General features: G+C 39.5%; 1 protein-coding gene across 1 annotated transcript in view; it reads right to left on the bottom strand.

Moving 5' to 3' along the window:
• rbfox3a (RNA binding fox-1 homolog 3a) overlaps positions 1–11,312 on the bottom strand; it is a 1,142,209-nt gene extending 1,130,897 nt beyond the window's left edge. Inside the window, exon 1 of the mRNA XM_061967072.1 lies at positions 11,167–11,312. The gene's annotated coding sequence lies outside the window, so the exon portion shown is untranslated. The remainder of the gene's footprint in view (positions 1–11,166) is intronic.
• Positions 11,313–13,716: the final 2,404 nt, after the last annotated feature.

The following is a 13,716-nucleotide window of genomic DNA, read 5'->3' as shown; positions in this document are numbered from 1 at the left end:
AAAAAAGTACAAAGACATAAGGGAAAATTAGTGGGCCAGAATGAATTGCAAATACTGTATATGAATTCATTCACTGTTCTTTCACATTGGAAAACAAAATGGTAAAACCAGCTTCTTTTACATAAACTAATTGAAAAAAATATTAGCAAACATCACAACAGCCATTTTTCAGATTTGCCATAGAAGTGTTTTCTTGCAAAAGGTGCTGTGTGCTTCATATCAAGTGTTATCATGTGACAACAACCAGAACGTCAGCAATGGTAGAGGAAAGCACAACAATAAATTGTCTGTGAAAGGGACGGTTAGCATCTCTGCTAAAGCTGAATGGTTAACTTCTGCAGTGTTTTTCTGGCTGTCAGAATTGAGCAAACGGATAAAAACATCTACAGTGCTACTACAGTATCTGCAAAGTTGTGAAAAACAGAGAGTACCGACAGAGAGATTGTCTAAAAAGAAAGAAGGCGATTATGGCTGACGAGCCTCAAACAGAATTAGGGTGTGAATAATGTGGATAACATTCAAATTTGCTCAACTCAATTTGTATCTTTTTTATTTTATTTTTTTATTTAGCCTTTATTCAACCAGGTAAAATCCCATTGAGATCAAATATCTCTTTTCCAAGGGAGACCTGGCCAAATCAAATTTACAACATTAAAACTTGCTCACATAACACATGTGCATACAGACAAGGTAGACTGCAATCCTTTCACAGAAGCTTTCAACTCATTTAATGTACAGTAACAAGGGTTTGAAGTAGAAGATCCGATTGTGGGTTATTCCAAGCATTCAGTGCTGAAAACCTAAATGCTTTTTTGCCCAGTTCAGTTCTTACTTTGGGGACGACAAATTGCAGAACATTGAACGAAGTATCTGGTATGTATGAACACCTTTTTACCTGTTTTTGTGACTTTTTTGAAAACATATTGTTTTTATTTAAGCATGACAAGATGCCATTCACAAATCTTACTTGCTTTCCTCACCCAACCATAAATTAACACTAAACAGACAACTTTTAAAGCTTTTAATGTCAGTTGCTGTATAAACTTGGAGAAAAGATTAGACATGAGAAGCTGACCTGAAATTATTGGAATAAATAATAGAAATAATATTTTATTTATAATATATTTATTATAATAAATTATGTTTTTTAATAGTTTTACTGCTGGGAGTAGACTACTACCACAGATAAATTAGCACGTACTTACTGTATGTAATAGAAGGATTTCACAAGTAAACATCTCATATTGATCTCCTTCGGCAATTAGCGCCACTTTACTCACATAACACTTCTTAAAGGGGCTGTGTGTAACATTTACACCGATGCCTAGGGAGCGCTAACTTTCCAATATATTTTACACAGTGTATCGGGCCCTCTTACGATTTACGTACGTACGAAACACATGCACGCGCATTAGCTTTAGGTGTTGTTCGCTAATAATTGCAATTTGGATAGCTAGCGTTAGCTGTCATTAAATGTATATTCTATCATAATATCACAACATGACTGCTTTTGTGTGTTTGTGCATGCGCGCCCTGCGCCTAGGTCAGGGGTAGGGAACCTATGGCTCTAGAGCCAGATGTGGCTCTTTTGATGACTGCATCTGGCTCTCAGATAAATCTTAGCTGACATTACTTAACAGGATAAGTACTGCATAATTCCGCTGGTAATCACAGTGTTAAAAATAACGTTCAAAATATAAAACATTCTCATGCATTTTAATCCATCCATCCGTTTTCTACCGCACCTGTTCAAGAAGTCGCATTAATGGTAAGAAGTATTTTATTTATTATTGGTTAGCTTCAGAATAACAATGTTATTAAAAAGAATGAGAGACTTATTATACGCTAAAAATGTTGGTCTTACTTAAAAATGCACGCATTTAGTTGTATTCAGTGTTAAAAAAAAAATTAAATGGCTCTCACGGAAATATAATTTAAAATATTTGGCTTTCATGGCTCTCTCAGCCAAAAAGGTTCCCGACCCCTGGCCTAGGTGTTGGCGAGACTGGGTGAGTGACCCTCATGAACATCAATCATTTTATCCGGCCGGTAAAACATTTTGTTACATAAACTTTGCAATTGTGAAAAATATAGACAATTTTCAAACAAATGTGTTCTGTTAAACCACTAATGGTAACATAAGCTAACTGGTGGTGTTCTATTATTTTGCTTTGAAAAATGGTACTGTGAAGAAGTTGCAAACAGCCCCTTTAGGGCGGTTAAGTTGACCCTTGTATAGTTGTGCAAGTGTTTGTGGCATTTCAGCATCTTTTGACACAGATTTATCCTGGATTTTTGATTTTTACATGATCATTCCATTCACTTTCACCACTATGTTTACAAACGCTTTCCTCCTTGATGGCTCCACATTCAGGTCCTAAACACTTATACGTTTCCATCCACCGGCTTCAAGCATGATTTGAATGAATCATTCTGGAGCCACAAATCCTTGAACTTGCACTTACTCATCTTATGCAAGTAATTTGGCTTTGCTGTGGGCTTTCGTTATATTTACTCCGCTGCTAGCTGAGCTGTAACAACACACTAGATCAGGGGTGTCAAACTCATTTTAGATCGGGGGCCACATGTAGAAAAATCTACTCCAAAGTGGGACGGACTAGTAAAATCACGACACGATAACTTAAAAATAAAGACAACTTCAGATTGTTTTCTTTGTTTAAAAATAGAACAAGAAACATTCTGAAAATGTACAAATCATAATGTGGTTGGGGTTTTTTTTACACTTACATGTTGCGGTTAATAGTATTCTATCTTTATTTGTCGTTATTTATACTTTCTGAATAAATTATGTGATAATGTTCATCAGTCAACTCATTGGTGTTCATTTTCAATACATCAAGATAAAAAAATAATATCAAAATCAAATTACAAGGATGTTATTTATGTAGTTTGCTCATTTTCCTCGACTGGTGCACTAACATCATGTGTTTTTTTGTTTGTTTAGTTCTTTACATCCATCCATCCATTTTGTACCGCTTATTCCCTTTTGGGGTCGCGGGGGGCGCTGGAGCCTATCTCAGCTACAATCGGGCGGAAGGCGGGGTACAACCTGGACAAGTCGCCACCTCATCGCAGTACTTTTTTACATATGTAGCATAATTTACAAAGATTACTCCGGCTTCCTCCCACCTCCAAAGACATGCACCTGGGGATAGGTTGATTGGCAACACTAAAATTGGCCCTAGTGTGTGAATGTGAGTGTGAATGTTGTCTGTCTATCTGTGTGGCTCTGCGATGAGGTGGCGACTTGTCCAGGGTGTACCCTGTCTTCCGCCCGATTATAGCTGAGATAGGCTCCAGCGCCCCGCGCGACCCCGAAGGGAATAAGCGGTAGAAAATGAATGGATGGATGGACAAAGAATTGCAATTGCGACATCTAGTGGACACATTTACAACAGCAGTTTCTTTCATTGGCTCATTTTTATACTTAGCAAAGTCATCCCGCGGGCAGGATAAAACCTGTTTGCGGGCCTGATCCGGCAGGCCGTACGTTTGACACACCTGCACTAGGTGGTGGTGCACGATTAATTATGATCGGGCAGCATAGGTAGCCTACGTTAGTTCCATTACGTTATAGCGTCCTCAAAAACCAAAATATTTAAAATCAAGACTGAAGTTTATGCATCTTTTAAATAAAAGTAACATTAATATATTTAAGACCTTTTATGAGGTTGTAGGATACTTTTTAGACATTTTAAGGCCTAATATGTAGTATTTATTACTATTTTTTTTGTTTTTGATTACGCATTAATTCTGTTACTGTACGTAAAAACCTGCACTGCAACAATGTGGGATAATTAAAAGTCTATCTTACCCTATCCTAAGTCTGTTTAAATATTTTGACTAGAAATTACAACTACATACTGATATATATATATATATGAGTTTTTTTTCCAGAGCGTTGTTTTTAAATGTCGGTACACTAAAACAATGAGGAAGCAACATGGTTTTTGTTTTATTAGCTCGGGCGCGTTACACTCGAGATAATGTTGCACCTTTCTGACACAAAGCAAAAAGTCTTCTTGCTTGTCAAAGTTTTGTAATCAGCTGGATGTCTGACAGCGATCATATCCAAATTAGCTGACTGTCATTTGCCCTGGCTGGAGTGTTGCAAAGCTCGTTTTGATGCCTCTTTTGTTATCAATGTTAAGTGAAAATAAAACCATGTTTACGTTCAAACATACAGTAAATCCTCTTTAAAGTGTGTTTAAAGCCATCAAGGCAGTGTTGTTGAGCTTTGGAAATGACAGCGCACAACCGTGACGTCATCCGAGGAGTACAAGTCTCTGTTTGTGCCGTCTACACGCACACGCTAAGCGGAGTTTTGGAACTCTTCACCTTGGCCAGCGTTTGCAAAAGTCTGCGCTTTTAGAGACAAAAGTATGCGTTTGCATGTGAACAAGAGGTCTAAAAACAGAGATAGGTATGCGCTTACTATGTGTCCGTGTGCATGTGGATAAGGCCTTACTTAGTGACCTTTTTTTAACCAGAAAGTCGACCCATTGAAATACAGTTATTGTTGCAAATCACATTAACCATTCGTAATCCTCATCAGCATTCTGACATGTGCATTTAGTACTCAAATAATCCTTAATTCTAGTTTTAAACTGCCTCGTATTTAGTTCAAGGTGACTCTGCAGTTTACACCAGGCTGAGGCTGTGGGTTCATCCCAAATGAGTCCATGTAATTAGTTTGCCAAACGTTCGGGAAAGAGTAAAACAATTTTATCACAACTCTCAAGCACCCAGCATGCGAGTCCCACACTTATGAGACACACTGGTGTTCCCCCAAAAATAAAATGAAAAAGGTAAGCATCTCACAACCTGTGCCTCCAGGAAACGCTGCTGCCACCGGGCTCAAGCGTCATCCACAACATCCGTATTAGAGGAAATCTTAATAAAATCCACTAATACCCTGCGCCCGATGCTGTCCCTCCAAAATAAGACTGTGAATCACCACGGAACCAACACCCTTCACAGATATGCACCTAAATAATAATAATACACTTTTATGTATGCAAATGTCCTGTAAGTGTTTTGTCCATTTGTCTGTTATTGGCCATCTATGTAATATCTTGAACACATCTATATTTATATGTCACTCAAAGCCTGGGATTTTTCTGCTTGATTTAGGATTTTTTTAAGCAACAAGAGGTGCAATTTACTCTGGAAAATGTAATATCTCAGTAAGAATTGAAACAGCATGATATTGGAGATGTTCAGCCCAGAAGGGAAGGCATCCGGCATAAAAACGAAGCCAAAGAAATCCTGTAGTTACAGTACAGGTAAAAGCCAGTAAATTAGAATATTTTGAAAAACTTGATTTATTTCAGTAATTGCATTCAAAAGGTGTAACTTGTACATTATATTTATTCATTGCACACAGACTGATGCATTCAAATGTTTATTTCATTTAATTTTGATGATTTGAAGTGGCAACAAATGAAAATCCAAAATTCCGTGTGTCACAAAATTAGAATATTACTTAAGGCTAATACAAAAAAGGGATTTTTAGAAATGTTGGCCAACTGAAAAGTATGAAAATGAAAAATATGAGCATGTACAATACTCAATACTTGGTTGGAGCTCCTTTTGCCTCAATTACTGCGTTAATGCGGCGTGGCATGGAGTCGATGAGTTTCTGGCACTGCTCAGGTGTTATGAGAGCCCAGGTTGCTCTGATAGTGGCCTGCAACTCTTCTGCGTTTTTGGGTCTGGCATTCTGCATCTTCCTTTTCACAATACCCCACAGATTTTCTATGGGGCTAAGGTCAGGGGAGTTGGCGGGCCAATTTAGAACAGAAATACCATGGTCCGTAAACCAGGCACGGGTAGATTTTGCGCTGTGTGCAGGCGCCAAGTCCTGTTGGAACTTGAAATCTCCATCTCCATAGAGCAGGTCAGCAGCAGGAAGCATGAAGTGCTCTAAAACTTGCTGGTAGACGGCTGCGTTGACCCTGGATCTCAGGAAACAGAGTGGACCGACACCAGCAGATGACATGGCACCCCAAACCATCACTGATGGTGGAAACTTTACACTAGACTTCAGGCAACGTGGATCCTGTGCCTCTCCTGTCTTCCTCCAGACTCTGGGACCTCGATTTCCAAAGGAAATGCAAAATTTGCATGGTTGGGTGATGGTTTGGGGTGCCATGTCATCTGCTGGTGTCGGTCCACTCTGTTTCCTGAGATCCAGGGTCAACGCAGCCGTCTACCAGCAAGTTTTAGAGCACTTCATGCTTCCTGCTGCTGACCTGCTCTATGGAGATGGAGATTTCAAGTTCCAACAGGACTTGGCGCCTGCACACAGCGCAAAATCTACCCGTGCCTGGTTTACGGACCATGGTATTTCTGTTCTAAATTGGCCCGCCAACTCCCCTGACCTTAGCCCCATAGAAAATCTGTGGGGTATTGTGAAAAGGAAGATGCAGAATGCCAGACCCAAAAACGCAGAAGAGTTGAAGGCCACTATCAGAGCAACCTGGGCTCTCATAACACCTGAGCAGTGCCAGAAACTCATCGACTCCATGCCACGCCGCATTAACGCAGTAATTGAGGCAAAAGGAGCTCCAACCAAGTATTGAGTATTGTACATGCTCATATTTTTCATTTTCATACTTTTCAGTTGGCCAACATTTCTAAAAATCCCTTTTTTGTATTAGCCTTAAGTAATATTCTAATTTTGTGACACACGGAATTTTGGATTTTCATTTGTTGCCACTTCAAATCATCAAAATTAAATGAAATAAACCTTTGAATGCATCAGTCTGTGTGCAATGAATAAATATAATGTACAAGTTACACCTTTTGAATGCAATTACTGAAATAAATCAAGTTTTTCAAAATATTCTAATTTACTGGCTTTTACCTGTATATGCAGATAGCTACAATAACTACTATATATGTAGATGGATACACATATATCTATGCATATATCTTAGGGTTGTGAATATTTGGGCACCACGTAATTTGATTCTATTCTTGGGGGTAATGATTCAATTTAGAATCGATTTTTCATTCAAAACGATTCTCGATTCAAAATATGTACTTTTTTTAATAACATTGGATGCCAGTACTATGATTAACGACATTCCTCCATAAACTAAATAAACATCTCTGATCAATTTCTATATTCCCTAAAGAAAAAGTGGTTTTGTTTAATATAAATGCTTCCCTCTTTTCTCAAGTAAATCTGTAGATCAGATATGATCATCTACATCAACAATATGATTTTCCTGAGTGGCTTGACAGGACAATTTTTTTTTTACTCTATTAAGATTTGTTACAAATAAGTATTGCGATTAAGCTGAAAATCAAAAAAAATTGACACCCTTAATATAGCTACACAATTTTGGAGGGCAATTTAAGTCTGCCTGTTTTTGATTTTGCAGGATACATTTCAAGAAGTAATTACAGTGACAAAGAATAAGCAGGTTGAAAGGATGACAGGTCTCATAATTCTACTGTTAATTTATTTTTGCCATCTTCATGAGCTCTTCCCACTTTTCTTCTGAGCATTAACATTGCTATTAAAAAAGCTATATATTACCCTGCTGACACTCACTAGGAAAGTGGAACATTAGAATTACCCTTTAGGATTTCATTTCAGGCCATTCAATCGATCGCAACTAGACTGTTTGGTTTGTCTTAGAAGACGTTTCAAAAACAAATGGTATGGAAAAACCATCCCTGAACAGAGGAGGTGGTCTGCGACACCACCTGTCTCCTACATACAACACTGTCCTTTCAACCATTCCTAAAAGGCTCTGCAATTTAGCCTCCAACAAATAACAGGAGTTAGAAACATTCTGGTCACATTTGTTTAGAACTGAATGGAATGCTTATGCGGGGGATTCCGACTATGTTGGACTGGTAGTGGTCGATCCACAGCGATCGTTCTGCCACACAATACCTTTATGCTAACAAGAGGAAATTACACTTCAACGACTGTCGTTGTTTGACAGTTAGGATTGCTCGTTTGCATTAAAACAGTTGTTTTTCCTCACTGCGATAGGGCGAAACCACCCTTGCCCAGGCACACCCTCCTGGTTTTGGAGTATAAAATATGTTGGGGTTTTGGCACCAACCGCTAGACTAGATCTGACCAATCTAGGTCTATGAGCACGAACTGATGAAGCCTATTTGGATGAGCGGCGAAACGTCTTCTAAAACAAACTAAACAGTCCAGTTGCGATCGATTGAATGCCCTGAGATGACAATGAGAACATCCATATTTTAGGATGTCATATTGACATACGAGGACTTAAAAAAAAAAAATCTATGCAACCTTTATTCAAGCTCTAGAGAGAGAGAGCAGGGATATGTATCGTTTTCTAGGCCAAGGATCCCCGACTGGTGAAAAGATGGACCCCCTACTTATACGTCGTGCATAAAACAAAATAAAAAGAGGGCCCTCGGTTACACATACTTTTTATCCTTGTGGTTTTCTTGCAGGTGTTTCTACCTTCTTAAAATATTGTCCTAGGTTAGTCAGAAAGGATAACCTCCTCTTCAGCTCTCATACTGTATCTTGTTACGGCACAGAATCAATACGCCATTTCCCACTGCAGGAACTTTTACAGGAACTTTCCCATTTACCCCGGTAAATGAAATACCCTCCTGTGTTTGCACCAAAAACCACCCGGGTGAATAAAGTTCCAACAGGAATTAATTTAGTCCCTGTTTGTTACGAGGGACTTTGGAAAGTTCCTGCAGGAACCTTTTTAGGGGTGGACTATGTTGTCGGACGCTGATTGGTTGAACACAGTTGGGGCTTTTCTAAAACTGTATTTAGCCACCATTACCGTATTTCTTGTGTATTACTTGACAAAGGAGAGGGGAAAGAAATGAAAGGATATTTTGAGTTGCACAAATTTTTGTGGGGCATCTGTGCTAAAGAAGGCTGATTTGTGGAACTGTCTTGCAGTGTTTTAGCTGTAGTGTTCAAACTAGTTTGCAGTTTTAAGCTGTTTATTATTTTTCATAAGCTTCAATTCTATACGCAAAGCTACGAGAAGTGGACAGGAATATTGAGTGTTTAGCTGGACTTTGGAACGGCGACTGAAGCTGCTCACTTAGACTCTGCAACCTGTTGTTTGAAGATGAATGTGAAATAATAGCGGAAGTAAACAAGTGGAACAAAGGTAAATCGCATCAAACACTCACTATTTACTTTCTTACATGCTGTAAAAGTAGTTAGTGACATGCCATTTGTGTTGATAGTCTTAACCAGAGTTAACCAAACACTAAAGCTAACAGACTAACGCTAAATCTGGTGTGTTCATATTTGCCCTGACACTGACATTTAATTTGTATGTATTGTTATTTACAACTGAAATGAACTGTGGGGAATCGCCTGACCCTCATTAATTTTTCATTTACTGATGGGTCAACTTTCTGTGTTGAACTCTGTGGACAAAAGCCTGACTTTTTACGTAAGACTCAGTACACTTTGTTTTTTAAATTATATAAACTTGTATCTTATTGCTTTGTGTTTTATTTACTTACATTTTAGGAAAATATAACCTATTACTGTCTGTTTCTTTACATGGCATCAATGTAGAAATATACTGCATCACTCCTCCATACGTCATCAGCCTGATTTGTATGAACTACCCTGAACTTTGAAATGTGGTGAAAACACACAGGAACCCAAAGCTCCAGGCACTAAAGGTTCCAGGAACTTAAAAGTTCCTGAATTTTTGATGGAAAAGAGTGAAACTTGTTCGCAATTAGAGAAGGGATTTATAGCTCTTTGAAGAGCTATAAATGAGCTCTTTTCATTTCAAAGAGTAGTTCAAAAGATGGTTTCATTATTGTATATATATTTAAGTTGTTATCATCAAGGAAATGATCACTTGTGGCAATAATAAAATAAGAGTTTGGTCAAAACATCTAAATGTATACATGATGCCAATATATTATTATTTTTGAAATGTTGATAATAATGTCATTTGGCTTATGTTTTCATAAATATTCTACAAGATGGTGCCATTTCCCCGTTCTTTGACAATGACGTCACTATGTCCACTTTACATCGCTAGTCATCACCCCCGCTGAAGTGCATCCAAAAGCTACATTTCTTTTGACTTTTGTTCATTTTGTTTTCTTTTGCAGTTGCTAATATCTCTTTTTAATTGAAAATACAGTGGCTAAAAGGCTCCAGTAGATGTAGGTGCTCAATAAAACTCTACGTTCTAAACTCTATTTCACATGAATAAGAGCCTTCTCTGGACGACTCTAAATCGGTGATGTCATTACGCATTCAATAAATAAAGCCAATAAAGCTTATTCTCATTCTGAGAGGACAATTTGCATAAAGAACGGCTCTCAAATGAACAAATTACACCTGCGAATTGGTGCTCAGACGTTCAAAAGACTCGACTCTTTCGCAAACGTCACGTCTCTAACCGCAATAATCAAACCATTTTTAACAAAGGCTCAGCTAATATTTGTGGCCATCTATTCTCTCTGAGCATTTGTTATAACCTAACATCTAACCTGCTCAGTGGCCTTGTGGTTAGAGTGTCCGCCCTGAGACTGGAAGGTCGTGAGTTCAAACCCGAGTCATACCAAAGACTAAACAAATGGGACCCATTGCCTCCCTGCTTGGCACTCAGCATCAAGGGTTGGAATTGGGGGTTGAATCACCAAATGATACCCGAGCGTGGCCACCGCTGCTGCTCACTGCTCCCCTCACCTCCCAGGGGGTGAACATAGGGATGGGTCAAATGCAGAGGATCATTTCACCACACTTAGTGTGTGTGAGACTATCGTTGGGACTTTAACTTTATGATGTTAATTTTCACTTCCATGACACACAAAAAAGATAGACATGACAACAGTACACAAGTACAAATAAGCGTGAAAAGTTAAGGAAATGGCATTACTTCAAGACCGTTAAAAATCAAGAGTTCAAGTCAGCTATGAACAAATGACAAATTAGTTGAGAAAAACTAAAAAGAAAATTGCATACAATTTCATATTGACATAGAACGGCTCAAGCCATCAAGTGATACCACACGATTCCTTTGCGCACTTCTGTTTTGTGTCTAAAAAGTAAAGTAGGTAGTAAAGTTCATCAGAAAACGGCTCCATCAATCGTGAGTGATCATGAAGAAGCATGGACAACAGTAGAATACTTACAATGGTCAGGAGTGCTGATTCCTCTCTGCTTACTCAGTCCTGCCTCTCTCGAGAAGACTCTCCTAATCTTAGGCTCCCTTTCTATCAGATTATTTGTCCCTTTCTGTGATTTGACATTAAATCGTCGCTGTGGGCGCGTGCCATGGCAAGTGCACACTTGCGCTCCGTGCAATATTTTGCCGCGCTGCCGAACAACAGCTCTGAGCAAGACTGAGATGGAGAGAGAGGGTGAAAGAGGATGAGAGAGAGGGAGGAGGGGATATTAGAGGAGAAGGATGCTGAGCCATGTGTGGAGGGGTTGCATTCAGTGTGGGCAGAGCGAGGGGAAGCTCCTATTCACTGCGTGAGGAGTGAGGGTTTACCTTATACAGTTTACTGAAAATAGGGAACAGTGCATACATTACTGGGTCTAAAAATACACCATCGAGTTTAATTAATGCCCCTAATTGGGCTAAAAGAAGGACTAAACATTTTAAAATGTTGGTCTATGTGACCAAAAACTTACTGGCACAGAATGGTTTTCTCAATCATCTGTTTGCCTTTCTACCGAGCAGGCGTTATCAGTTCTTGTTCATAGACTAGATAGGACAGCTCTAGTCTGAGTGGGGGCAGCACGGTGGAAGAGGGGTTAGTGCATCTGCCTCACAATACGAAGGTCCTGAGTAGTCTTGGGTTCAATCTCGGGCTCGGGATCTTTCTGTGTGGAGTTTGCATGTTCTCCCCGTGACTGCGTGGGTTCCCTCCGGGTACTCCGGCTTCCTCCCACTTCCAAAGACATGCACCTGGGGATAGGTTGATTGGCAACACTAAATTGGCCCTAGTGTGTGAATGTGAGTGTGAATGTTGTCTGTCTATTTGTGTTGGCCCTGCGATGAGGTGGCGACTTGTCCAGGGTGTACCCCGCCTTCCGCCCGATTGAAGCTGAGATAGGCTCCAGCGCCCCCCCGCGACCCCGAAGGGAATAAGCGGTAGAAAATGGATGGATGGATGGATAGTCTGAGTGGATGATGCAGGATACAAATTGTTTATCCCCTCAGGTGCCCCAAGACAGGGGTGTCCAGACTTTTTCACTGAGAGCCACACACTGAAAATTCAAAGGATGCGTGGGCCATGTTTTATGTTTTTAATTTGCACAACCAATACAATACATAGATTTTTTTTAAAGATGAAAAACGCATACCATGTCAGCTGTGTGTTATTGGACTCAGATGACATTTTAAATGTTTCCGTTAAATTCCACCTGTATACTCTTTTATTCTACTATGTGTTATGACCTGTCATGACGGGTCACACTTCGTATATTGTTCTTCCCGTGTTTAGTGTTATTTCTGTTCCAGTACACCTGTCTCTGATAAGTGATCAGGAGACTCACCTGCCTCTGATCTCTAATCAGAAGGTTCATATGCCATGCAGCCTCGCTTCCCATACGAGGCTGGATCATTTTCATTGTTTTGTTTGCTGATTCTTGTGCACTTCCCCGTTGCACTATTTTGACCCAAATACAATTTTACCTGCACACCGTCTTCTGTCCCCACACCCACTGTAGGGATGTGAATGTAACTGTCAGGTTTGTCCCTGACAGTTTGGTTAAGTTTTAGTTTTTCCTCTGTGTTTGTTTTATTTCCTGTCAGCACTCTTATTTTGGTTCAGTTTCCTGTTGTTCTCTCTGAGTGCTGTCCCCTCAGCTGTGGCTGATTGGCACCTGGCCACACCTGGTGTCAATCAGCCAGCTGCTATTTAAACCTGCCTTCCCGTCCAGTCAGTGCTGGATTATTGTCATTGTCGATGTCACTACTACCTGTCATAATACTTGTCGTTGTAGCTCTGTCTACTTTTGTTCACTCTGCTCATGTCATAGTTCCTTCGTGTCACAGTAAGTGTTTTTGTTTCTTGTCGACAGTTTGCCTTTGTGCTATTTTAGTTCATAGCCAAGTTTGTTCTCCGCCTTGTGCGCGCCTTTTGTTTGTACCCTTTTGTTTGTTTTTTTGCTATAGTATTAAATCATGTTTTCTCGCTCAATGCCTGCCGTCATCTCTGCATCTTGGGGTTCGTCACCAATATACCCTGACAGTAACACTATATGTGTATGTTTTCTTGTGTTTTTAGAATATGCCACGGGCCGTAAAAATCTGTTTGCCGTGGGCCGCAAATGTAAGAGGAATGGTTTTGCCCTTAAGTGGTGCAAAACCAAAATTGTTGAAATAAAATTATGTGAGGCATCTGCCAGACAACAACGGTCGTTTGGATGTTTAATGTTAGTATTCCCTTCAGTTGAACCAATAGTCAAGAGTGCACCTGAAACCAAATGGGGCTTTGTTGTTATTTTTCTCAATATTCAAATCACGATTACCGCATTTTTCGGACTATAAGTCGCAGTTTTTTCCATATGTGTGAAATTATTAACACATTACCGTAAAATATCAAATAATATTATTTAGCTCATTCACGTAAGAGACTAGACTTATAAGATTTCATGGGATTTAGCGATTAGGAGTGACAGATTGTTTGGTAAACGTATAGCATGTTCTATATGTTATAGTTATTTGAATG

This window comes from Nerophis lumbriciformis, linkage group LG11, assembly GCF_033978685.3.
Source record: "Nerophis lumbriciformis linkage group LG11, RoL_Nlum_v2.1, whole genome shotgun sequence".
NCBI lineage: Eukaryota > Metazoa > Chordata > Actinopteri > Syngnathiformes > Syngnathidae > Nerophis > Nerophis lumbriciformis.
The sequence above is the reverse complement of the archived record's forward strand: the minus strand, read 5'-3'. Positions and strand labels throughout refer to the sequence as shown.